This window comes from Phodopus roborovskii, unplaced genomic scaffold (genome assembly GCF_943737965.1).
Source record: "Phodopus roborovskii unplaced genomic scaffold, PHOROB, whole genome shotgun sequence".
Classification (NCBI taxonomy): domain Eukaryota; kingdom Metazoa; phylum Chordata; class Mammalia; order Rodentia; family Cricetidae; genus Phodopus; species Phodopus roborovskii.
Window position 1 is genome coordinate 210,856 of NW_026125947.1, and position 13,673 is coordinate 224,528.

Here is a 13,673-nt window from a genome sequence, read left to right on the forward strand (position 1 = left end):
ACCCTTTAGGTTGATATGGATATGGAAGGAAATGGTATTTATGACCACCCTTTTTATTATGTTTAGGTATGTCCCTTGTATCCATGATCTCTCCAAGACTTCTATCATGAAGGGTGTTGGATTGGATATAAGGCACCAAATGTTGGATTGAGATTGATCAAGGCAACAAGAAAATGAAAAAAAGAAAAAGAGGAGACTAACTTCTACAGAAACAGATTGACGTTCAGTCAGAACAGTGAAGGATACAGTCTCTGTGGAAGTAGAGATTGTACCCAAGGTCAGGGGCTTAGGGAATTTTAGGGCTGAAGAGGGAATTTTTGGATGGGATGATCCATCAGCAAATTTGTTCCTTGGAGTCTCAGAGTTGACCTGTTGATCTTGTCAGTAGCTTCTTAGAACCTACCATCCAGCAGAAACTTTTGGCAGCTTGGTGGCTTTCCTGATGGAAGGATGTTCTCAATTAACCTGGAGTGTTGGGGGTTCTTAGCCCTTCAAACAAGACCTTGTGGCACACTCCCTTATTCCCAGTACTTGGGAGGAAAAGGTAGGGTATTTCTGTGAGTTCAATGCAGCTAGCACTATCTAGTGAGTTCAAGACAAGCCAGGATTATATAGTGAGAGCTTGTCTCAAGAACAGAGAGAAATAAGAGTGAAATAATCTGAAACATTAACACAAAACTATAAATCGATTCTTCAAAACTAGAAAAGTATTAATAAACCCGTGTTTCTCTAGGAAGGGAAGTCATTGTACACTAGTATAAGAATAATTGCTAAAACTACATGACTATAACACAACTTATATTTATTGACATAATTCTCTTAAAATAAAATAATATATATAAAATGCATGTTAATAATAATACCTTAAAAGACAAAGTTTTCACAACTTTCCAACATAAATTGGATGCAGTCAATAGGAGAGGAAGATACATAAATGAAAGGTAAATTCATCATCTTAATATAGGGAGGGGAAATCCAACTATTAACCTGTAGCATAAAATTAGTAAATGGCTTAAAATTGCATTACTTAACATATTTGGGATGCAATAAAGAGAAGGTAGCTACTAAGAACAGGAAAACAAAATAAGTTTTAGATACAGATATGATAAAAGGAGTCACAGTAACAATAAAAACATTTTGAATTAAGAAGTACATATTTAACTACATAAGGTTCATTCTTGATGAACTTGTGTAAAATTCTTAAGCTTGCAAATGTCGTTAAAATTACCTGGAAATTTGATATAAAATATTTGTTGGAAAGTGACACACTTAATGTTGTTCCTTGAATTTGGAGGCTTATCATTACATTGTTAAATGTAACAATGAATTAAAATTTCATTAACTTTTGTTTCTTGATTATATTTCTATGACATTAGTAGCTGATGGACTATGGTCATTTCATCACATTTCTTAGATCTATTCCAGGCAACTGTGTTGACAGCTGTCATAGCCAACTCATAAGATGGCATACCTATACATGAAAATCTAACTTGGAGATAATGACTTCCATATTAAGTACTTCAAATGGTAGATTTTACATCTTTGCTCCTAATAATGTTTCTTAGCTGCCTCTCTTCTTAATGTACATTTGGAACACCAAATAAAATTACTAACTGCTTAAGGTAATACTGCCTCATATCACATGTAACCATTTCAGGTATCCTCAGATGCTTGATGTTTTCTATTTAGCTGTTGTTTTAGTTTTAGCTCCTTTTGCTGTTGGCTTGTAGGATTTTGATATGTACCCTATCATTGTTTATTCTATTCCTTTCTTTATATATATATTGTAATTATAGCAAAGTAGATCCTATTGGAATAATTTCAATTAATATTAATAGACTGTGATTTTTGATTCCCTACCCTTAACATTTTTTGGAAGGAATTATCTATAATGAGGATATACTTCAGTTCCCTCAGCTAAGAATTTCACATAACCCATGAGTTGAAAATTCAAAAATTCTAATTAAGCTGCATTACAATAACACAGTTAAATATATTACATCCAATATTTTAGATCCTTTTAATTAAGAGTTTTGTAAAGTTATATCACTGTGTTATAAAAGACTCTGCCTTTATTATGTAAATGTGGATAGAAGCAACAATGAAATTAGGATTGTAATTTAAAGTATATGTGAAGGTACTTCGAAAATGTTAGAATAATATAGGATAAACTTTTACAAAATTTAACAATGATTTTATTCATAAAAATATCTGGACGTTATTTAAATATTCAACCAATACAGAAAACTATAATGGATAAAATGAAAGCATTTTATGTGAAACTCCACTCTCAAGAAATGACTACTGGTGGAGGAGGAAGCAGGCCATCCCAGGAGGCAGCTTACCAGGGTGAACAATGGACAGCCAGGGCAGGAAGGTCGTAGTATGCGACAATGACACTGGGTTTGTGAAGTGTGGATATGCAGGCTCTATCTTTCCACAACACATCTTCCCAGTTTTGGTTGGAAGACCTATTATCAGATCAACCACCTAAGTGGGAAACATTGAAATCAAGAATCTTACGGTCGGTGATGAGGCAAGTGAATTGTGCTCAATGTTGGAATTAATTACCTCATGGAGAATGGCATAGTACAAAATTGGGTTGACATGAAACACCTGTGGGACTATGCATTTGGACTGGAGAAACTCAATATAGACACCATAAACTAGAAAATTTTGCTCACAGAACCTCCTATGACTCTATCCAAAAACAGGGAAAAGACTGTAAAGGTAATGTTTGAAACTTACCAATTTTCTGGTGTGTATGTTGCCATCCAGGCAGTTCTGACTTTGTATGCTTAAGGTTTATTGACTGGTGTAGTAGTAGACTCTGGAGATGGTGTGACTCATATTTGCCCAGTGTATAAAGGCTTTTCTCTCCCTCACTATACAAGAAGGCTTGATACTGCTGGAAGGGATATTACTAGGTATCTTATCAAATACACTGCTGTTGCAAGGATATGCCTTCAACCATTCTGCTAACTTGAAGACAGTTTGTAGGATTAAAGAAAAACTTTTTTATGTGGGTTACAATATTGAGCAAAAGCAGAAGCTGGCCTTAGAGACCACAGTGCTAGTTGAGTCATATACACTCCCTAATGGACGCATTATTAAAGTTGTAGGAGAAAGATTTGAAGCACCGGAAGCTTTATTTCAACCTCACTTGATCAATGTTGGGGGAGTTGGTGTTGCTGAATTGCTTTTTAACACAATCCAGGCAGCTGACATTGATACCAGATTTGAATTTTACAAGCACATTGTGCTTTCTGGAGGCTCAACCATGTATCCTGGCCTGCCATTAAGGTTGGAACTAGAGCTTAAACAACTTTACTTAGAATGCGTTCTAAAGGGAGGTGAAGAAAAAATTTTCCAAATTTAAGATCCGAATTGAAGATCTGCCCCTCAGAAAGCACATGGTGTTCTGGGTGGTGCAGTCCTGGCAAACATATGCAAGACAAAGATAACTTTTGGATGACTCTACAAGAGTATCAAGAAAAGGGTGTACTTGTGCTGGAGAAACTCGGTGTGACTGTTCAATAAAATGCCAGGCTTGTTCCCATCATGCCTCTGGATCATTCTTCCTTCTCTTTTTTTATTTTTTATTTTTTCCTTTATTGCCAATCTTTGAACTCATTCAACTCCAGGACTGAAAGAGGCTTCTCTGTCCCCTTTGACTGGAAAGGTCCAGTTTTATTTTCTGTCTTGGGGAAGCATTGTTTAATTCTTGTTAATGTAGGTAAATCTGTTTTTTGTTTTTTGTTTTTGTTTTTTTAATTAAACCACTTCTCTACAAACATAATCCGAGGGCAGAGGGTTTCTTCTCTCTCTCTCTCTCTCTCTCTCTCTCTCTCTCTCTCTCTCTCTCTCTCTCTCTCTCTGTCTCTCTCTCTCTCTCTCTCTCTCTCTCTCTGTCTCTTTAAATAGGCATTCAGATCATTTTTTTTTTTTTTTTGCTTTACTGTTCTAATGCTGCTTGCTAGTTTTAGTTTATCACTGTAGGTGTTATTTCTTTTAGTATAAGAAAAAAAACTTTCACATGAGCTTTTACATATTCCGGGTGGGGATAGTGATGGATGGGCTTGCAGCCCTGAACTCTTTAGGGCATTTCCTCTATAGTGTTAGCTTTCAGCAGTCAACAGCTGCCACTTTAAGTACCCTGAAGCTTGTCCTGTGAACATCTTCCGGAAACATTAATCTCTGAACTAAGGTGTTCACCTAGGTTTTGTGTGTTGGAACAAATAGGTGGTCTTTCTGGTGTGATTTTGATGGGTCTGTGCTTCTGGGTTTGTGAGATGACCTTAAGTTACAGTACTCTGATTTGGTAGGTTTCTTCTTTTGGTCTGCCTGGAACTGTTCCATGTAATAGAAAAAAAAAAAAAAAAGCAAGCTTAGTGTTTAACTACCTTAAGGTTTAGGGATTAATTCCTTAAATCAAACAAACTATCAACTGTGAATATACTTCCTCAACTATCAGTGTAGAAGTAACACTTTAAACAAAACACTTTTGTTATGCCAAATTACAGATAGACAATTACTTAAGGGCTAGTGTGTTCTAAACATGGTTATTTATTCTGGAAGCATTGACATAATGATGGTAAGTACCATTCTTGAAAGTTATACTTTTATGTACCTGATCACTGTTACTTGACTGAAAAAACTATACACAGAAATAGTTACTGGCAGTGGGTTATAATTTTTTTTATTAACATTGGGACTTGTTGCCAGTATTATTTTACTTTTTCTTTCTTTCTTTTTTTTTTAAGGAGACCTGCAATTAAAATTTTAGCAACAACAACAGAAAATACATCAGGAGTCAGCTATACATTTGTACTGAAAACTAATCATGACTGCTACTTCTAGCCATCTTTTGTTCTTGAAAGAAAAGTGGTTGGGTTTTTGGATATGTTTGCAGACCTGTCTGGAAATCCTATTTATGAGTCCAGTTCATATTTTTGCTATCTCAAAAATATTAGCTAGTTCCTAGATATGTGAGGTCTTTCTAACAATGAAAAATTAAATAATGAGACATTGTATCACAGTAAATACAAACTGATGATTCTGGGAGATATATTTTCCTTCATTTCAAAATATTCTTTATTGATGATGAATTTGAAAGATGATGAAAATGAAAGAATTGCCCTTTCTTTTTGGATGCTTAACATCAGAATTTTTAGTGGAAGGAAGTTTGTCTTAATTATGCAGCTTCTGAGATATTAAGTATTTTTTTGCCTGTTTTACCTCAATTTGAACAAATAGGAGAAGTCTGTGTGCATGCTGGACATGCTCAATACACACCACAGCCCACCAGTGTTTTATTAAAAGATCTGATTCTTAGCTCTTGAAACCCATTGTCGCTTAGATTTCCAATGCTAATTAAATTTCATTTTTTTGTTTTTAAATTAAAATCACCAATGCCTTGAGGGATTTCTTAGAAAATGTTGCATTGGATGTTAACTTTAACAATTCTGAGCACTGTTAGTATCTATCTGGCAAGTATTTGGGAATAAATGGAAAGCTAAATATTCTAAATTTAACACAAGTATACTTCTTTTTGATTAAGAAAATAAAATTAGATTTTTCAAATTAAAAAGAAGAAATGACTACCATTAATAGTTGAGAAATACCCCATACATAAATTTTATATAAGTAAATAAATACATACAAAAGAAAGCAAAATGACCACTAAATAAAATTCTAGATATGGTATGCTGAAACTATAGGTTGCTTGTATAACTAAATGGACAAATGGAGAGACACAACTTTTTTTGAAAAATATAGTGTATGTGTGGGTTGGGTGGGAGAGTGTATATAATTCAAATGGAGTTATTTCACACAGAATCATAATTCTTCCCCCAGGAGCCATAAACTATATATCAAAAACCCCAGTGCAAGGCAAGGGACATCTGCTTTCCAGTTACTGGTCAGAGAATCCCAAAAGACACCACATAAAATTGGCTATTAGTCCCGCCCTTTATTGCCTTCAAGAACTTCAAGGTAAAACCCCACTGCTGGAGATATCATGCATTTTGAACACAGGACTTGGAAGAATCATGTTGTGCTGATCTAAATGCAGCCTCTCTGCAGGTTAGTTCTCACAATATTAGAAAGCACTTTTCAAGCTTCCAAAGGAGTAAAGTAATCAAGAGTCTTACCTACATGTAAAGTCTGTGAACCACAATAATGATCAGTTTTGAAAGGTATTTCCAATTGTGCAATAGTGGTCCAATAGGTTATCTTGGGGATAACCAATATCTGTCTCTTAAAGAAAAAATGGCTCCCATAGGTTTATAGGGAATAGCAGTAGTAGGAGGTGTGGCATTTTTGGAGTAGGTGTGACTTTTGTTGAGGTTTTAAATTGCTCAAGTCTTGCTAGTGTTGTCACTTTCACTTTGTTGCTGCCTGTGTAAAACTTTTTTCTTCTCCATCACTATGTCAGCCTTCATGCCACAATGATTTCTGCAGTGAAAATTATGACTTATAACTACCTCTGCACTGTAAGCCAGGCTCAATTAAATGTTTTACTCTATAAAAGTTGCCATGGTGTCTCTTCACAACAATAAAACCCTAAGATTCTGTCTAATTTGACTTAAGGCCTATTTGATAAGAGAGAGCTATTCCCTTGTACTATGAACCTAGCCAACTATGTGTATGTGGAAAAATCATTGACTCTATAGAAGAACCTACAAATGACATTTTCCTAAATTAATGTAGTTTCTTGTTGTATCCTCAATACTTATTCTTATAGCCAAAGATATAGGTAACTGTCATCCCCCATTGAAGAAGCTTATTTTTGCATCAGACAGAGGAAATTATGGGGATCTATAACTGGTAAAATTCAAAGAATAAGTGACTGGGGGTTTTCAGCTTCAATTAGTACTTCAACAACATAACCCCTATATCCAAGGCTCATGGAATATCATAGAAGAAGGTATACAAAGATTGTAAGAGCCAGAGAACTAGGGAGTCTACTGTGAGATTGTTTCCTAGATATGACAGGGAGGCTCCACTTATGATGTCTCAGCCATGTAGCTGACAATAAAAGACCAGCATAATGATCATACTGGTTGACATGCCTATTTGAATGTGGATTCACAAGGTGCCACCACAAGATGAAGAGCTAGTCTCAGAATCTGGTGACAGATGTAGAATAATTTTCTTTAGTTATGGGATCCCTAGATGCATGTACGTATGATTAATGCTAAGGAAATTAATACACACACACACACACACACACACACACACACACACACACATTCAAAAATAAATGGGGAGACATGTGAGTTGTTGAAGAGGGGAGTACTTATCTAGCTTGTGTAGTATCCTATGGTGAATGTCTGTAAAGCTTCTTTTGCTTGAGTTTAAAAAGGACAAACAGAAAAGCAACTAAAGGAATTCATTTTGTTGAGGTAAACTAGGGGTTAGCAAAAATGGTTTACAAATTTTGTCTTTAAAATAATAATTGGTTAGTTCAATTCTTAAAGCACTTTCTGATTCTCCTGATTTTTCCAGGGAGAGGGAGAGAAAAAAAAAAAAAAGCAGGCGAAAAGCAAGAGATTCCTTCTTTCATATCTTTTATATAGGATGCAGGCAGGACTTTCTAACTTTAAAAGAACCTGATTAGAGGTAGGTCTTCCCTGGTCAAATGATTTAATTAGGAAAAGTCTCTTATAGGCTTTAAATAATGCCAGCTATAATCAAGCTCACAAACGAGAATACTCATCACAATCAATGATTGAGTAATAAAAAGGCCTCTTGACATAAAAGTTATTTTCAAGTCATTGTCCTAACTTGAGTTACATGATTGCATTTTTGAGTGATAGGTTATATTTGGACATTATTTACTATTTAAATTCTTAACAGAAATTAAGTGTATATTACTCATGTTTGTTTTTGTGGTAGGATCTTAATTTAATAATACCAAGAAATTCTGTTTATTATCTAGAAATAGCTCATAATTTGTAAAAACAATAAACAAAGACAATGACAATTGGCTATGGTTGTTTATTTGGCATTGGAATAAAAATCTCTAAGCAAGTGATTCACTGATAAACTCTGGAGTTTCTTATATATCTGGGAAGTAACTTCACTTGAAGTTTTATTTAATGTTGTATTTTTTAAATATCTTCATATTCTGATACAGAACTCTTAAGGGAACATGAAAATTCATTCTAAAATCAAGATAATTTATGTGTTGTAAAGTGTTTTAATAAAGGCAATATTGAATTGAGAGTCATTACATTTGACAACGATGAGAAAAAAAGAGGGGTCCTAGTGTCTTGGTATGGTTTTGACAATGCCAATTCTCACTAAAGTTGGTTTGATTTTGGTGTTTGATATGTCTGTCTATAATATTTGGTAATTTTGTTTGAGTTATCCAGGATCTACAACATTGTCTTTTGAATATACACCATAGTTGACAACGTAACAGAGTTTTCCCAGGGGAAAAAATGTGTGTTTATCAAGATACAGTTTGCAGTTTACATTCAGTTTATGTTTTAATTGTCTTTCCTTTAATCAGAAGTCTATTATTAGTCAGCATCCCTACTGGTTTGCTTTCTATATCATATTGTAAACAGATAACACATCTCACTCTACATATAATATATTATATTCTTGTATTTGTCATTGAAATTATTATGTATTTGAGTTGAGTATGGTTATCTCTAGCCAACAGCCACTATTTCCCTGGCTATGATTATGCTTAATGGTCCATAAATGTCTGCATAAAAATATTCTTGTTTACTTATCCTTCTAATTTATTTTCATCCCTACTAGTTATTCTTTAAAGTATATTGTACATTTGAAATTAATAATTTTATATCCTTAAACCAGTGTTGAAGTTATGTTAGGTTATCTTATTCTGTATACAGTATTCACTTTAAGATACTTTAAAATATGTTTGTCCAGTTTTCAAATAGACTAATAATTAAAGATAAAAGAACTTAGATGCATATTATATTATTTATAACATTATGATCATAGAAAGTATATTTGTTGTTAAAATTAAAAAAACATGTTATTTTCAAAACTAGAAAATACAAAATTTTAAAGCACTCTTACAAAAGTTGCCTTTATAGAATTATTGATGTACCCAGAGCAAATATACTTATCTTGTAATCATCAAAAGCTATATCACTGACAAATACTTAACCAAATAAACTGAAGGAAAGAGAAGATACAAATGTGTAAAATTAGTCTCTCAATGCAATAGCTCAGGAAGTAAAGACTTTTAGCTGCAAGCTTCAAAGCCTGAATTAGATCACCCAAACCCACAGTAGTAAAGAACAGACTCCCACAGCTTCTGCTGACCTGAATATGTATGCTATGGGGTACATGAGTACACACACACGCATGTGCACGCACACACACACACACACACACACACACACACACACACACACACAAACACACCAGAAACACAAATTAAAATTATAAATTTGCTCCTCTTTGTTCAGGTCAGCTGTCTCTGTGGGTTTCTGTAGCCTGGTCTTGTCCTTCCTCTCGGCATTTGGATTCCAGTTCAGCTCAGTATTTAGCTGTTAGTGTCAGCTTCTGTTTCCATCAGCTACTAGATGAGGGCTCTATGATGGTGGATAAGTTAATCATCAATCTCATTATCAGGGAAGGGCATTTATGGTAGCCTTTCCACTGTTGCAATAATTACTTGGTGTCAGTCCTGTAGGTCTCTGGACATTTCTCTAGAGTTAGTTTTCTCTTCAAACATATAATGATTCCCTCTTTTATGGTATCTCCTTTTTTTCCTGTCTTGTCTATTCCACGTGTGATCAATGTTCCTAGTCCCACGTGCTTTCCTCTCCTTCCCTTCTCTTTCTCCTAGCTCCCTCTCCACTCACTGCACACACACACACACACACACACACACACACACACACACACACACACACACATACACACTCCCAATATGCTCAGGAGATCTTGTTCCTTTTCCCTTCTGTGAGGGATTTTGTATGAATCTCTTAGATTCCTCTTTGTACCATAGTTTCTCTGGCGGTGTGAATTATAGGCTGGTGGTTCTTTACTCTATGTCTAAATTCCATATATGAGTGAGTACATACAATATTCCTCTTTTTGTGACTGGGTTACCTTATTCAGAATGGTTTCTTCAAGTTCCATGCATTTGCCTGTGAATTGCAAGATTCCATTTTTTTCCTGTTCTTACAACAACCTATTTTTTGACAAAGAGGCTTAATACACACAGAGAAGGAATGGCAACATCATCAGCATAGGGATCTGTTCAAGTTGGATAGTTGCATTGTTATAAATATGGCACAATGGGAGCCATGGTATATCCCATGGCAGATAAGGGGCAAAAAGGCCAGGCAGTCAGAACTTAAATTGGAAGTTTTATTGGGAGAAAGGGAAGGGATTGGAGAAAGAGGAGAAAGTGGGGAGAGGAAAGTAGAGGAGAGGAGAGAAGAGGAGGGTTGAAAAAAGAAAAGAAGGAGGAGAGGGAGGAGGAGAAGAGATAGGAAAAGTCTTGTGTGCCCCTTCAGAGGAACAGTGGTAAAAGAGAGAGTGGAAATTTGCAGTTTGCTTCTTAAAGGGACCTTTTTACCTGTGTGCAAACCATATAATGATATAACAGCCACAGCAGTACCAGCCAGTGTATTGCCTGAGGGCATGGCACCAGCATAAGGCTTAAATCTTATCATACATGAAAAAGAATGTCTCTTTCCTAGCACAAAAGTCAATTCCAAATAGATCAAAGACCTCAAGATACAACCTGACTGATACCCTGAATTTGATAGACCAAAAGTAGGGAATATGCTTCAACTAACAGGTACAAGAAAGCACTTTGTGATTTGAATCCCCAGTAGCACAGGCCTTAATACCAATAGTTATTAACGATTGTTTGCCTAGAATGCCAAAGAATGCAAAAATCTAAACACTAAGAAAAGAAAAACACATGAAAATAGAGAATGGAACTAAACAGAGAATGCTCAAAAAAGAAGTGAAAATGGCTGAGAAATATTTGAAAGGTCAGATTTGGGTGAGTGGCAAGGTGGGGAGGATCTAGGCAGAATTAGGGGAGGGTAAACCATGATCAGAATATAGTATATAAAATTTTTGCTAATAAAAATAAATGAGTACAAAAAGATATCTTCAATATTTTCAGCCATTGAATGAATGCAATTTATAACTACATTAAATTTTCATTCTATCTGAGTCAGAATGGCTAAGGTCACAAAACAAATGACAATGTGTGTTCCAGTTGATATGGGAAAAGGGAAACATTTACTCATTGTAGGACAGAGTGAAAAATTTTAGTCACTGTAGAGAACAGTTTGGAGGATTTTCAAAAAGCTAAAAATGGATGTACCGTGTTATTGAGCAATTTCATTCTTGTGAATATTCCCAGAGGACTCCATAACCTACCACAGAGATATTTGCCTGTCCATGTTTATTACTGCTCTGTTCACCATAAGCAAAAAATGAAAGCAATCTAGATGTATATTAACCAAAGTATAGATAATGAAAACGTTGTTCTTAAACACAATGTATTATCATGTTTTGGCTAATGACCTATTTGGGTAGATTTGGTATAGCAATGGCTGACCAACCTGCTTTAATTCTTTGATCTCCACATAGATTATATAAGCAAAGAATAACTAAAGACTTTAAACTTCCTGAAAGCAGAAGTGACCTTTAAAATTCCTATCTGTAGTATTATTTATATTTATTATGAAGTAGAAATGTAAAAAAAAAATCCAGAAGAAAAGTCAGAACTGAGCTATGTTATATGTAAGGCATTATTCAATTTTAATGAAGTAAAAATGTTATGAAGAAGTATTGATCATTAAATAACAGTGTAAGCCTCAGCACAATAAGTATCTAAAGGTTTCAGGCAAAGTCGTAGAGTCAGATCATTCCATAAATGCTCTACCACTGTGATATATCCCCAAACCCATAGACAGATTTATTTTAACTTTATGTAGCATGTTACAACTATTAACCACTGTAAATTATACCTTAGAGAACCTTACTTACAAAATTAAATGATTAAGTAGAAATGTAGTGTTAGACAAAGGAAATATTAGGCTACAATATCATTTCATTTCCTACCTGATAATTTGAAAACTTAATTGAGAATTATAGAGTATTATGCTTGGTACATTTTTCTTCAACTACTTTAAGGTTTTTAAGATTTCATGGCTATTTGTATAACATCCAAGGAGATTATTGTTGAGTTTTCATAGCATTTGCAAGTTAAGAACATGAAAACTAAGAGGACTATGTAACAAGATCAAAATATTAATTAATATCTAGCTAAAATAAGGGAGAACACATACATTAGACATATTGATTATGTGTATCAATTACATGACTGATTTGAGACATTTATAATGGATAAAATAGACTTTTTAAGGATCCACATTTTTAGATTGGAGTTCACTGTATCATAAATTTAGTTGACTCATTTCTCAAAAAAAATATGTCTTACTATATTCTTGGCAGGTTTCGTCATTCACTTTTCATCGGGCTAGTGGCATTACCAGAGTCAGACACTGTTTGCGACTACGTGTTTCTTGCTGAAGAACCTACGACTCTAATCCATTTAGAGACCACATTTGCTTAATTTAAAATTTCTTTTCATCATCCCTTTATAAAATACTTGGTCCTGTTTAACTTCTTTTATCATAATAACAAAAACAAAACAAAAATTTATGGGACTTAAAATTAAAATTAGTTTTAACATTACATTATGATCATATAATGAATCCCTGAATAAGGAGACTCAGGCAGGAGCATCACAATTTGGAAGCCAGCCTAAGATATTTCAAGTTCCAGACCATCTTGAGACACAGAACAAAAAATACAACAAAAGAAAACCCAAAGGCTAGGCTGGGGAGATGGCTTATACACAAGTGCAAGGACCTGAATTAAATTTCCAGAATCCACATAAAAATACCTGCCATCTCACTGCTGGGAAAATAACAACAGGAGGCTTCCTGGAGCATGATACCCAGTTATTCTTGTTGAATTAGTGAGCAGGAGGGTGAGAGGGCAAGTTCAAAATAAAAGTGAAACAATAATCATATAATAGTTAAGGAAAAAGGCCAGAAACATTATTTGTCCATTTTTTAAATAATACAAAGAAATCAAGGGTGAGAAAATGTTTCTCCGGTTCTTAGTTGGAATTTAGAACTTCCTTTCTTTACTCGGCTTTTCAGGTTATTTTGCCACCATAGCAAACCACTTTCATGACTATTTATTAAGAGAGTAACCATACATTCTTACTGAAGATACTCAGCTCTTAGTTGTAGAACTGTTAATTGGTGTTTATATTTTTAGCTTTAAACACTGGGCATGGACACAAGATGCTATTTAGATTATTCCTCTGTTTTGAAGGATAGCAACTGTGACGGTTAATTTTTTGTGATCTTAACTCAGGAGGGAGCCTCACCTGAGAAAATTCTTTAAACAAATAGGCCTATAGGTAAGTCTATGGAATGTTTTCTTAATTAATGACTAATGTGGGAGGGCCTAGGCTAATGCAGCTGATACCACCTCCTCACCTAGGCAAGTGGTCCTGTACTGTGTAAAGTAGCAAGCTGAGAAAGCCAGGAGTAATAAGCCAGTATACAGTGTTCCTTCTTGGCCTCTGCTTCAGTTTCTGCTTCTAGGTTCCTGCATGAGTTACTGCTCTAACT

The 13,673-nt window shown here is 34.7% G+C and overlaps 1 pseudogene; it reads left to right on the plus strand.

Annotated features, from left to right (window-relative positions):
* Window positions 1-2,356: 2,356 nt before the first annotated feature.
* LOC127218124 (actin-related protein 2-like) lies at window positions 2,357-3,540 on the plus strand (annotated as a pseudogene).
* The last annotated feature ends 10,133 nt before the right edge of the window (window positions 3,541-13,673 follow it).